Source organism: Balaenoptera acutorostrata, chromosome X, assembly GCF_949987535.1.
Source record: "Balaenoptera acutorostrata chromosome X, mBalAcu1.1, whole genome shotgun sequence".
Classification (NCBI taxonomy): domain Eukaryota; kingdom Metazoa; phylum Chordata; class Mammalia; order Artiodactyla; family Balaenopteridae; genus Balaenoptera; species Balaenoptera acutorostrata.
In genome coordinates, this window is record NC_080085.1 from 49590063 (window position 1) to 49604213 (window position 14151).

General features: G+C 40.4%; 1 long non-coding RNA gene across 2 annotated transcripts in view; it reads left to right on the top strand.

Annotated features, from left to right (window-relative positions):
* The first annotated feature begins 3080 nt into the window (after positions 1–3080).
* LOC130706207 (uncharacterized) overlaps positions 3081–14151 on the top strand; it is a 52713-nt gene continuing 41642 nt past the window's right edge. For both annotated transcript variants that reach the window (XR_009006585.1, XR_009006586.1), the window contains exons 1-2: positions 3081–3246; positions 3363–3437. This is a non-coding gene — a long non-coding RNA (uncharacterized LOC130706207). The remainder of the gene's footprint in view (positions 3247–3362; positions 3438–14151) is intronic.

Genomic DNA, 14151 nt, shown 5'->3' on the forward strand with positions numbered 1-14151 from the left:
GCTGTGGGACCTCCTCTGTGAAATGGTTGGAATACCAGATCTTGGACATACTCCAGATTCTGATGAATGTTTTGGGGAGAGCATGGAAGCTTGGATGCCTCTGGTTCTGACCTGGGACCACACTGTCAGAAGTGGATAGAGGAGACTCTGGCTCAGAAAGGAGAATATCTTGCCCCAGGGCCAGAGCTGAGAGTGCAGGATGCTGAGTCAAGGCATCTTGTGCAGAGGGAAGAGACGCCTATGTGCAGTATCTGGAGCCAGTCCCAATGAGCACGTGATGAAGTGGAGGGGCAGGGGAAGCAGGAGGGGCAAAGGACCTGGAGTGGGCCAGGAAGAGGTCAGCCTGGCAAGAGGATCCCAGTCAGTTCAAGAGAGAGACGGCCTGGGTATCCTTGTCTCAATATACTCTGGCTCACAACGTGACTTCCTCACCCTCTATAGAGGGTCTCAGTTTTCCCATCTGCAAATAGGCTAATCATGCTGGGGGATCAGCCCAGGAGAAGCAACCAGCCTAAGATCCCAAGATGGAGTCTAGCCTTGAAGCAGACCTCTGAAGCCTGGCCTTCATCATGCTCTTACCTAATTCCTCTCTGTTTCTCTAATCAAATCCCTAGCCCCTCATCCTGGCATTTGAGGCCTCTCTTCACCCACCCTGTTAGAGAGGGCCTCTGACTTCAGGGACACTGTTAGGACCCAATTATGTGATTCTAATATAGCTGGCCAGGATGCTCATGTCCTGGACTGAGGCATGGGAGGAGAAGATGTTCTTTGCCTAGGGTGACATCTTTTCCCTGTGCCCTCACTCCTCAGTGTGTGGTGTGGCTTCAGGTCCTGCCTAGTCTGGTCCTCCAAAAGGGAAGACTCTTCTAGGTCTTTTTTTTTTTTTTTTTTTTTTTTTTTTTAAATTTATTTATTAATTGATTGATTTTTGGGTGTGTTGGGTCTTCGTTTCTGTGCGAGGGCTTTCTCTAGTTGTGGCGAGCGGCAGGGGCCACTCTTCATTGCAGTGCGCGGGCCTCTCACTATCGCGGCCTCTCTTGTTGCGGAGCACGGGCTCCAGACGCGCAGGCTCAGTAGTTGTGGCTCACGGGCCTAGTTGCTCCGCGGCATGTGGGATCTTCCCGGACCAGGGCTCGAACCCGTGTCCCCTGCATCGGCAGGCAGATTCTCAACCACTGCGCCACCAGGGAAGCCCTCTTCTAGGTCTTTAAGGTCACATCCAACTCCAAAATACAGTCTTTGCTGAAGACCAGTGAAGACAGGCCCATTTGCTGGGACCCCAAACAGAAACCAGGAGGAGAATGAGGAGTCATAGGCCCAATGTGCCCCAGGGCCTTTCCCATGCCAAAGCTACTTGTCTTTGTATCCTTCACAACTCACCCAACTCCCCTGGAGCAGAGGGCCCTGCTCCTGAGGGTAAGGTTCCAAGGACTTCCTGGGGCCAGACTTTAAAAGTGCCACCCACTTCTGTGAATAAAAGCAGATTGGCAGGAACAAAACTAGATCCAGGAAACTAGATCCCTCTTTCTTTGGTGATCAAAAAGGCCATCAGTGGCTCCCTCAGTTGGGGGTGTGGAGGATCCTGTTTTTCATTAGGAAGCATCCTATTTTTCATTCAGTAAACATTACTGAGCACCTGCTGTGTGCCTGATAGAAACTCGGTGATAGGACTACAACAAGGAAACATGAATAGACCAAGTCTTTGTCCCCCTGGAGCCCAGAGTTGAAGACAAGTGTTCTTAACATTTTCTGTGTGCCATGGACCTGTTTGGTGATCTGGTGAAGCCTATGCGTCTTTTCTCAGAAAACAATATCTTTTGAATGCATAAAATAAAATACCTAGAACCACAAAATATTGACTATATTGAAAAATAGTTACTAAAATATGGAAAAGCAAATATGTTATAGTAATATATATGCTCCTTGTGAGATCTAATGGAGAGTCTAATGACAACCATGATTTTGAGATAGAGATGAGATTACATGATATTTCAAGAAATGTACAACATCTATAATATGATATGAAAATCTCTGTGATTTCTATTAGTGACAGAGTCACAGGTACTATCACTATTATACTATGGTGAGTTACATTCTTTACTGAAAAGATGCTAAATTTCAATTAGAGGAGAGTGAGAACAAAGATGTAATTTTTTTCCCATCCAAATTCATGGACCCCTCTAAACCCTGTCCCTGGACTGGATTGGAGGGAGATCTGTGAACCCAAATTAAGAAACCCTGGTAATAGGAAGGGCCTTCCTGTATCTCCTTTCTTCTTAAACCCCTTTCGTTTGGAGGACAGAAGCCTGGGTTTTATGCTGGGTCTTATTGCCATGTGACCTCAAGCCAAACAGTTTGCCTCTCTGGGCCATAGTTCCCTAAGTCTGAAACAACAGCAAAGGCAAGAATTGGGAGGGGAGACCTTAATTGTTTATGCTCCAGGCAATTAATTTATGTTCTCTCATTGAATCCTGCATTGAATGAATGGCATTTTCAGGAAAGATTTTTTTAAAAATTATCTTCCCATTTGACAGATGGTTAAACTGAGGCTCCAAGCGAGGCTGTCACTCGACCAATGTCTTAATCAGTAAGTAGCAGGGGCTGGTGGGTGACTGGCCAGACCCCTATAACCACCTCATCCTCCAGGGATAAAACTAGGAACTACGTTCACTATGAGCGAGAGAAACCTGGCTCAGAAATCCCTGCAGGTAGGGGTAAGCTATGGGAAACTGGGGGCAGAGTAGTGTCTCTTAGCGGAGCGGTGGCTTACGCAAGGTGGCTTACGGAGAATAAGACGTCAAGAAGCCGCGCACCTCCGACTGTCCTGTGACTCGCGCCAGGCCTCACTTTGGGGTTCGCGCCTGCGTGCTCCCAACTAACCTCCCGAAGACCTGTCGAATGGACTGGCAAAAAGCGATGAAGATCCTCCTCCTGGCCAATCCTATTAAAGGGTGGGCTTGGCTTATAAACCAATCAAAGACCCCCAAAGGGGCGGGTTTTCTTCGGCCTGGATCCTGGCTTGGGGGGTAAAAATAAAGTGTGTCCATCTCCAGCCAATCCCAGGGAAGACAGGAGGGCACTCCTCCAATGGGAGTCTGGAGCCGTCGGTAGCGGTGGAGGCCTGCGACCCCGCTAGCGCTCCAGCAAGCGGGAGGGACGCGTCCAGTCTATTCGCGAGATCCAGCTGCCGGTCCCTGGAGTCTATTCGTGCGAGGCAGCGGCTGCACCGACGGCCCGAGGTTCCCGGTGAGACGCTATAAAGACGGGGGCGGGTGGAGGACGCGGGGGGAAAGACGCCGGGCCGGAGCGCGTGAGGGGTGGGACCTGGGCGAGTTTTTACCTGGGCGGCCTCTCAACCCTAGGTCAGCGGGTTGCGGAGTATCGTGCGGGTAGCAAGGGGAGGGCGAGTGCTCCTGCGGCCCCCAGACGGCAACCAGGTGAGTACCCTGCGGAGCCCACCGCCCATGCCCACCCTCCGCGCTCCCCCCATTCCTGTCTCTTGGGAAACGGTGTACTGTGCAGGTCTGCAGCTCACGTGATCGTCTGCTTGCGTGTCTGTAAGTCTCCGTCTGTCTCTCACTCTCTGCCCACCCCACTCCCCCTTCCTCTGTCTTTATCTCCATCTTTCTGTCTGTCTGTCTCTATCTTTCTGTCTGGCTCCCTCTCTGAGACATAGTAGACCGCCCAGACCTATAAGGCTGAATCCTGACCCAGCCAGTTAAAGCTAGCCGTAAGACCTTGAGCCTCACCCAGCTGGGCCTCAGTTTCCCCATCTGTCAAATGGGAGTCTAATAATCTCCGCCTGAGACAATACAGTGCATCACTTTGCCCAGCGCCTGGCCTCTTGAAAAGTTTCAATAAATAATGACAGTTATGATTGAAAAGAATATAGTCTCTCTTGGCCTTTGGCTTTATTTTCTCCCTGTCTGTCTCTGACCCTTCCCCCACCCCAATTGGTTCTTCTTTCTGAATGCTTCTGTCTTTCTTTGTTATTGCTTTTCCTCTTTCTGCCTCTTTCCCATCCCTAAACAGGTTAGAGGTGCATTGTTTATAGCAATGAGCTTGGCCTGAGAGTGCCTATGAGCTTAGTCTGGGGTTCTTGTCTGTTCTGGGGGTAAAAAAATGGAGCCTGGCCTTAGGCTGCTTCTGGCCTCATTGAGGAGACAACCCTCTTTGTTCCCCACCCTACTGTGTTAAACAGGTGAGACCCCCCCACCCAGGGTGGGGAGCAGCTTAGATGAAAAAGTGGATCTGGCCCTTATCCTGTATTATGTTAGTCTCCACAAGAAGATCAGAGACCAGGGGTCTCCTAGTTACATTCCCATACAGCCCTGGAATTGACCAGGCCTCTGGAACTCACCTTCAGTCATCAGCAAAATCCCCTTCATTCTCTGCCTGGTTTCTGAATAGTCCCGTTGTTTTCTTGCCATGCCTTAGTGGTTCTCATACCTTTTGAACACAACACTCCATTTTTATGATGTATGTTTTGAAACATCTCTTTCACTGTTCTGAATTGAAGTGCATAGATAATAGAATCTGTCTACACACATAATTCCCCCCAAAACCAATATAATGTCCTAATTCAATATAAGGGAGAAATAAAGGAAAAATAATTTATAATAAAACAATATGTATTTCAATATGTAAAGGCTGGAATATAATTCCACTAGAAGACATGATGAAATGGTCTTGCACATACAATGCTTGTACCTGGGAGTGTGACAGCTACACTGTGACTCAGAAACCATGGATAGGGTGATGCGATTTTCCTAGATGATGAACAATTCTTCATGAGGTTCTAAACAAAACAAAGTGCAATCTTCCCTCAATTTATATGGTTGTTGAATTACTGTAAAAGTCATTGTATATTAAAACCCATGATCTGGCTCCCATAACCTCTCTGACCTTATCTCCTACCACTCTCCCCATTTGCTCCCTCTCTTTCACCCATCCTGACCTCCTCTAGGCTACTTGAACATATTAGGCACACATCCACTTCAGGGGCTTGTACTCGGCCATCCCTTGTACCTAGAATGCTTTCCCCCCACCAATATCCACAAAGCTCATGCCCTCACCTCCTTCAGGCCTCTACTCAGATGTCACTTTCTCAATGAGGCCTACCCTGACCATCCTGTTTAAAATTGCAACTCTCCCCTAGCACATACCCTGATCTGTTTTTTCCATAGTGCTCCTCACCCTCTTACATAATATATCTTACATCTTTATTATGTTTGTTGTTTATTGTTTGGCTCTCCCACTAGATTGTAAACTCCAGAAGGGCAGAGATGGTTGTCTTTTTTGTGCCTTGATGTATCCCTATTACCTAAAACAGTGCTTGGACACAGTAGGTTCTCTCAATAAATGTTTGTTGAATGAATGAATGAACACGTTTTTCACCTACATGATTGTCTGGTGGAACATTCTAAAGTCATATGGGATGCAGTACGATTCTTTGCTGTATGGAGCTGTCTTGTGCACTGCAGAATGCTGAGCATCCCTGGTCAATGCCCACTAAATGTCACTATAATCTCCAATTATTGTGACAGTCAAAAATGTCTCTGAAACACCCCTTGACTGTCTATTCAATCCCCCACTGAGAACCACTGCTTGAATGGAAATCTGGCTTTCCCCTGAGCGCTCTGCTCCCCCAGCAGCCTCCTCATACCCCTGCTGCCAGGAGGCCAGGACATGGGGGTAGGTGTCCTCACTCTATATGTCCTTCCCAGACATTTTCTCTGCCTCCTTCTTAAACACTCTGGTTTTTTAGAATTAAAATTTATTTTTAATAATTTCAGACTTTTAAAAAGTTATAAAAATAGTACAAAGAATTCCCATATATCCTTCACTTACATTCCCCAAATGTTAAGAAATTATACAACTACAGTTCAATTATCAAAATTAGGAAATTAACATTGGTACAATACTCTTAATGAAAGTACAGAACCTATTTGAATTTCATCAGTTTTTCCTCTAATATAATTTTTCTATTCTAGGATCTAATTCAGGATCCCACATTGTGTTTAGTTGTCATATCTCCTTAGGCACTTTTCATCTGGGACAGTTCTTTAGTCTTTCTTTGCCTTTTATGACTTTGATACTTCTGAAGAGTCCTGGCCAGCTATTTGATAGAACTTGGGTTTGTCTGATGTTTCCTTGTGATTACAGTTAAGTTATGTAATTTTGGCAAGAATACCACAGAAGAGATGTGTCTTCAGTGCTTTATATCAGGAGGCACATGATGTCAGTTTATCCCAATACTAGTTTTGCTCACATTGACTATTTGTTTAAGTTAGTGTCTCCAGGTTTCTCCATTGTAGTTACTCTTTTTCCTTTGTAATTAATAAGTAATTTGTAGAGAGATACATTAAGATTATATAAATATCAACCACTTTGTTTTAAATCTCAAATCATCAGACTATACCATCACCTACCTGTGTGTTATAGTCAGGTACAGACATGCACACATGCCTGCCCCGGTCACGCCTCATTCCTAGAAGGATTTAGCTACTAGCTCACTGTCACTCTATAACACTACTCCAGTCCTACTTCTTGGTGATTTTAATATCCTCGTAGATGACCCTTCCAGTGGTCTTGTCTCTCAGTTCTGTCTGCTCTTCTACAGTGCTCTTGCCTTTCAGCCCCACCTCAGCCACGCACCCCGATAGTCTTACCCTTCTTATCAGTACCTGTGACTGCATCTCCTCCATAATCTCAGTTTCAGGCATCCTGCTCTCCAACCAGTACTTATCCTTCTAGCTCACTCCCTCTAGCACCCCAATTCCAACAATCCTTCAATGCCACTGGAACTGAACGTTTTCACTACCCTTTACTTCCTCCATGTTCCCATGTCCTTCCTTTAATCAGCTTAGATTCCGTGGTCCATCATAATAATCATTCCCTTGCATACATCCTCACTTCCCTTGCCCTCTGTCACTTTAGCATACTTATCAGGCAAAACCCCAGCCCTGCTTAAATCCAACTCTGCCAGCTCCACTGTACTTCCTTATTCACTGTCCTACCCTTCTAGATAACTATTTCATACCTTCTCTCTCCTCAAATCTCCAACACCTCCTCTCCCATCCTAGGCTCAGGCTGCATACTTGACTGAAAATTTTAAACCATCAAAAGAAAACCTCCACTGATTCCCACTACCACATCCAACCACCAAGCAGCATGTGTACTCATATACTCTGCCTTCTTTTCTGTTATTATGGAAAAACTGTCCCTGCTGTCATCAAAATCCTGTCCTTCCACTTTGGCACTAGATCCCATCCTCTTACCTACTTGAGTACATTGCTTCAGCAATATCCCCCTCTCTCTCCTACCTCAATTTCCCCCTCTCTACAAGGTCATTCCCATTAGCACACAGACATCCTGTTATTGCTTCCATCTTTTTGTTACAGCTTTATTGAGATATATTTCACACACCATAAAATTCACCCTTTAAAAGGGTACTATTCAGTGGTCTTTAGTATATTCACAGTGTTGTGCAGCCATCACCACAATCAATTTTAGAACATTTTTATTCCCCCCTAAAAGAAGCTTCATACTCATTAGCAGTTACTCCCCATGACTCCCCTCCCCCCAACCGTAGGCAGCCACTAACGCACTTTCTGTCTCTATTGATTTGTCTAGTCTAGACATCTCATATAAATTGGATCATACAATATATTGGCCTTTATGAGTGGCTTCTTCCACTTAGCATACTGGTTTTGAGGTCCATCCATGTTGTTGCATGTGGCATTTGCTTTTATTGCCAAATAATATTCCATTGTGTGAATATACTACATTTTGTTTATTCATTAGTCAGTTGATAGATATTTCAGTCGTTTTCACGTTTGGCTATTTTAAATAATGTTGCTCAGGACATTTGTGTACAAGTTTTTGTGTGAATGTATGTTTTCTTTTCTCTTGGGTAGATACCTAGGAGTGGGATTGCTTGGTCATATGGCAACTCTGTGTTTAACTTTTTGAGGAACTACCAAACTGTTTGCAAAAGTGGCTTCACCATTTTACATTCACACCAGCAATGTTTGAGGGTTTCAATTTCTCCATATCCTCACCAACACTTCTTATTGTCTGTCTTTTTTGTTATAGCCATTCTGATGGGTATGAAGTGGTGTCTCATTGTGGTTTTTATTTGCATTTCCCTAATAATTAATGATGTTGAACATCTTTTCATGTGTTTATTGGCTATTTGTATATCTTTTTTGGAGAAATGTCTATTTCTGTCCTTAGCCCTTTTAAAATTAGATTATTTTTCTTTTTATTGTTAGATTGTAAGAATGCTTTATATATTTTAGATACAAGTCTCTTAGCAGATATATGAATTGCACATCTTTCCTTCCATTCTGGGTTATTTTTTCACTTTTTTTTTTTAAGTTGGTTTTTTTTTTTTTGATGTGAACCATTTTTAAAGTCTTTATTGGATTTGTTACAATATTGCTTCTGTTTTATTTATTTATTTATTTGGTTGGTTTTTTGGCCACGAGGCATGTGGGATCTTAGCTCCCCGACCAGGGTTCTAACCCACACCCCCTGCATTGGAAGACGAAGTTTTAACCACTGGACCACCAGGGAAGTCCCTGTTTTTTCACTTTCCTGGTGGTGTCCTTTGATGCACAAAAGTTTTTAATTTTGATGAAGTTCAATTTATCTGTTTTTTTCTTTTATCATTTGAGCTTTTTGTGTCGTATCCAAGAAACCATTCCATAAACCAAGGTCACAAAGATTTATTCCTTTTTCTTCCAGGAATTGCACGGTTTTAGCTCTTAAATTTAGGCCAGTGATCCATTTTGAGTTAATTTTTGTGCATGCTGTGAGGTAGGGAATCCAAATATCATTCTTCTACTTGTGGATATCTAGTTGTCCCAGCACCTTTTGTTGAAAAGAGTATTCTTTCCCTCATTGAATTGTCTTGACAACCTTGTGAAAAATCAGTTGACCATAAATCATAAATGTAACAGTTAATTTTTGGACTCTCAATTCTATTCCACTAATTGATATGTTTGTCACTATGCCAGACCACACTGTCTTGATTAAATTAACTGTGTAGTAAATTTTGAAATCAGGAAATGGGATTCCTCCAACTTTGTAATTCTTTTTCAAGATTGTTTTGACTGTTCTAAATCCTTTGCATTTCCATATGAGTTTTAGGATCATCTTGTCAATATCTAAAGAAAATCAGCTGAAATTTTAATAAGGATTGTGTTGAATCTATATATCAATTGGGGAAGTATTGCCATTTAACAATATTAAGTCATCCAATCCATGATCATGGGAAATCTTTCCATTTAGATCTTCTTTCTTTCAGAAGTGTTTTGTAGTTTTCAGCGTACAAGTCTTGCACTTATTTTGTTAAATTTATTCCTAGGTATTTTATTCTTTTTGCTACTATTATAAATGGAGTTGTTTTCTTACTTTCACTTGCTGATTGTTAAGTGCTAGTGTGTAGAAATACAGTTGATTTCTGTTTATTGGTTTCTGTCCTGTCACATTTCTGAACTTGTTTATTAGTTCAAATAGTTTTTAGTGGATTCCTTAGGATTTTCTATGTATAAAATCATGTCATCTACAAATAGAGATAGTTTTACTTTTATTTTCCAATTTGGATGCCTTGTATTTATTTTTCTTGACCAATTAGCCTGGCTAGACCTACAGTATTGACTAGAAGTAATGAGTGCAGACATCCTTGTCTTGTTCCTGATCTTAGGGGGAAAATATTGAGTCTTTCTCCATTAAGCATGTTGTTAGCTGTGGGTTTTACATAGATACCCTTTATCAAATTGAGGAGGTTCCCTTCTACTCCTAGTTCTCTGAGTGTTTTTGCTATGAATGGGTGTTGGATTTTGTCAAATGCTTTTTCTGCATCTACTGAGGTGATCATGTGGAGTTTATGTTTGTTCTATTAATATGGTATATTACATTGATGAATTTTCAGGTAGTAAACTAACTTTGCATTCCTGAAATAAATCCTAATTGGTCATGTTATATAATACCTTTTATATGCTGCTGGACTTGGTTTGCTAGTATTTTGTTGAGGATTTTTACATCTATATTCATAAGGGATATTGGTCTGTAGTTTTCTTGTGATGTCTTTGATTTTGGTATCAGGATAATACAGGTTGTATAAAATGAATTGGGAAGTGTTTCCTCCTATATTTTTTGGAAGAGTTTGTGAAGGATTGATACTTGCTTTGTGTATGTCTTATGTCTTTTCTGTTTCTTTGTGCTTCGATTCCTCTCTTCTTATATATCAAGTAGATATTTTCTAGTATAATTTTTTAATTTCCTTGTTAACTATATATTTTTGAGCTACGTTCTTAGTGGTTGCCCTGGGGATTACAACTAACATCTTAACTTGAGAAAATCTACTTTGGGTTAATTCTAACTTAATTTCAATAGTATATAAAAACTTTGCTCTAATATATCTCTGCTCCCTCTCCCTTCCTTCATAGTATCATTATCATACAAATTACCTCTTTATACATTATAAGCCTGCCAACGCAGTTTTATTATTATTGCTTTATGTAGTTATCTTTTAAAGCAGATAGAAGAATAAAAGTGTTACAAGCAAAAGTACTTTCTTTCATAATACCTGTGTAGTTACCTTCAAGTTACCATTTAGTGTCCTTTAATTTCAGCCTGAAATTAGTATTTCTTGTAGGGTAGGTCTACTAGCAACAAATTCTTTCAGTTTTTGTTTATATTAACTTTTCTTTCATGTTTGAAGGACAGTTTAGCTGGATAAAGAAGTCTCCATCTCTTTCTTTCAACATTTTGAAGATATCATTACACTGTCTTCTGGCCCCCATGGTTTCTGATGATAAATCAGCTGTTAATCTTATTGAGGATCCCTTATATTCAATAAGTCATCTTTCTCTTGCTACATTCAAGATTTTCTTGTCTTTGACTTTCATCAGTTTATTCTACTTGAGCTTCTTGAATGTATAGATTAATATCTTTCATCAAATTTGTGATGTTTTGGCCCCTTTCTCATCCTCTTGTCCTTCAAAGATTCCCATTATGTATATGTTGGTACATTTGATGGTGTCCCACAGGTGTGTGAGGCTGTTTCTTTTTTTTTTCATTCTTTCTTCTTTCTGCTTTCAAGAAATGGATAATCTCTATTTGACCTATCATCAAATTTACCTTTTCTCTCTTCTGCCAGCTCAAATATGTTGGTGAGCCCTTCTAAGTGAAATTTTTATTTCAGTTATTATACCTTTCAACTCCAGATTTTCTATTTGATTTTTTAAATGATTTCTATCTCTTTATTGATATTCTCTATTTGGTGAGACATTGTTCTCACACTTTCCTTCAATTCTTTAGATATTGTTTCCTTTAGTTCTTCAAAAACATTTATAATAGCTAGTATAAAGTCTTTGTCTATTAAGTCCCAAACATTGGCCCCTTCAGGGACATGTTCTCTTGGTTGCTTTTTCCCCTGTATATGTAACATACTTTACTGTTTCTTTGTATGTCTCATAATTTCTTGTTAAAAATTGGACATTTTAGATATTCTACTCTAACAACTCTAGTAGCAGACTCTTCCACCCTCAAGGTTTGTTATTCTGGTTTTTGTGTGTGTGTGTGTGTGTGTGTATGTGTGTATGTTGTGTGGTTGTTGTTATTGTTTTTTTTCTTGTTGTCATTTATTTGTTTGGCAACTTTTCTTGACTAATTCTGTGGATTCTATATTACCTGCATTATGTGGCCTCTGAGTTCTCTGCTAACTATTTTTTAAAAAAGATCTTGTTTTTATTTTTAAGCCTGGATTCCTAGGGGTAACACCTGGTAAGTATAATTTGGTGGTCAGCCATTGATTGGTCAGATGTCTTTAAATACCTTGTCTATATGTCTTCTACCCTCTGCCAAGGGGATCTGTGTGAGAAGGCATGCCTTCAAACTTCAGCCAGATTACAGGGCAGCCTGAGTTCTCACTTTCTGCCTGCACAAGGCCTCACAGTCAGCCAAAAGTAATGACTTGGGCCCTCTCCTTTTCCAGCTCTTTCTTGTGCACAGCCCTTTAGATTCCCAGGAATATGTCAGAACTTTTCAGAGTTCTCTATAGTTGTCTCATTCTCCAGGATTTCCTTTTAAATTCCTGACCAAGGCATCTCTCTGTTTTCTGGAATTTATTCAGCTTTTGGCTACTGAACCACTAAGCTGGAGAGGGAGGGAGGATGGGAATAGCCACAAGTTAAAATGTCACACACAAAAAAGGCACAGAGCCTGCTGTCTTGCCAAGATTCAGTCGTTTCTCTTGGATCAATGATTTTCACTTCATTCTATGCCTTTGTTAGTTGCCAGAGTTTTGAATTGATTGATTTTAGTTGGTTTGCCCTTATTTTCATTGTCTTAGAGGGATAGCTGGCTCACCAAAGTCCTCACTCTGCCATTCCATTGATCTCCTGTTGCTCCCATCTTTAAAAAATGTAAAACTCTCTTCATCCCACATCCCCTTGCAAATATGACTTTATTTCTCTATTCCTCTAACAACAAAACTCTTCAAAAGAGTTGTCATTCTTCACTTCTTCCTACTCTTCTCCCATTCACTGTTTGTTCATATAAAATATCTTACACATATAATAAAATAATATATACATTATATACATAAGTTATAGAGATAATAATAATGAAAACCCAGGAACTCCAACCCCGCCCAAGAACAGCATTAATGATAGCATCTATCCCTGTGTCATTTTCAGTCCCATTTCTCACCCCTCCTGCCAGAAACTACCACTCTCCTAAGTCTTGTGTTTAACATTCCCTTGCTCTTTTTGATTTTTTTTTCATATTTGTGGAGATGCTTAACCAATACATTGTGGTTTTGGCTTGGTTGTGAGCTCTGTAAAAAATAGTATCATACTGTATGTGGTCTTCTGTGACTTACTTTTTTCATTCATTATCGTGTTTCCAAGATTCACCTGTTTTGCATGTAGCTGTAGCTTGTTCATTCTCAGTGCCATATGATATTTCATTGGGTGACCTTAAATTATTCATCCATCTACCTGTTGAGGGACATTTGGGTCACTTCTAGCTTTTTGCTCTTATAAAAAGTGCTATTATGAACATTCTTGTACATGTCTCCTTGTACACATGGACACTCATTTTTCTAAGGTATATACCTATGTATGGAATTGCTGGTTAATAAGACATGTAAACATTCAGCTTGATGGGATTATGCCAAAATGTATTTTAAACTCTTGGTACCAATTTACACACCTTTCAGCAATTTGTAAGAGGTCCCATTGATTCACATACACCTTTTTAATACTTGATATTGTGCCACTTTTAAATTTTTGTCATTATAGTGAGTCTTTATGGACTTAATTAGCATTTTTCAAATTACTGAATAATTGAGCATCTTTTCATGTTTATTGGCCACACGCTTCTTCTTCTGTGCAATGACTGTTAATATCTTTTGCCCATTTTAAAAATTGATATTTTTATCATTTTTATTGATTTACAGAAGTTATTTAATTATTTGGATACTCATCATTTGTCAGTTATATGTGAATATCTTCTCGTTTGTGGCCTTTTTCTTTCTTTATGGTGTCTTTGCATGAGCAGAAATTCCTAATTTTAAATGAGTTGAACAATTCAGTTTTTTCTCTGTAGCCAGCACTTTTTGTGTGTTGTCTTCCCTAACCTATGGTCATGAAGATATTCTTTATTTTCTTCTAATAGAAGTTTAAAGGTTTACCTTTAACTTTTAAGTCCTTAATCTAACTGGAATTGATTTTTGTGTAGTGTAAGTTATGAGATAGGAAGCCAGTTGTGTTATTTTCCCCACAGATAGCCTAATGATCTGAAGTGCCACTTCTATCGTACATCAAAGTTTCACATCTGTGTAGGTCTGTTTCTGGGATCTCTACTATTGGCCAACTTTTTGCCCCTGAATCAGTACCATACTACCTTTAATTACTTTAGCTTCATAAAGAATCTTGATATTTGATAGAACAAAATCTTCCCATCCTATTTTTCTTCAGGAGTATCATATATTCTTGGCCCTTTGTTATTTCAAACACATTTCAGAATAAGCTTGTCGTGTTCTACAAAAATATTGGAATTGGAATAAATCTGTAGATCAGTTTGAAGAGAATTGATATGTTTGTGATGTTGAGTCTTCCTAGCTATATACATGAT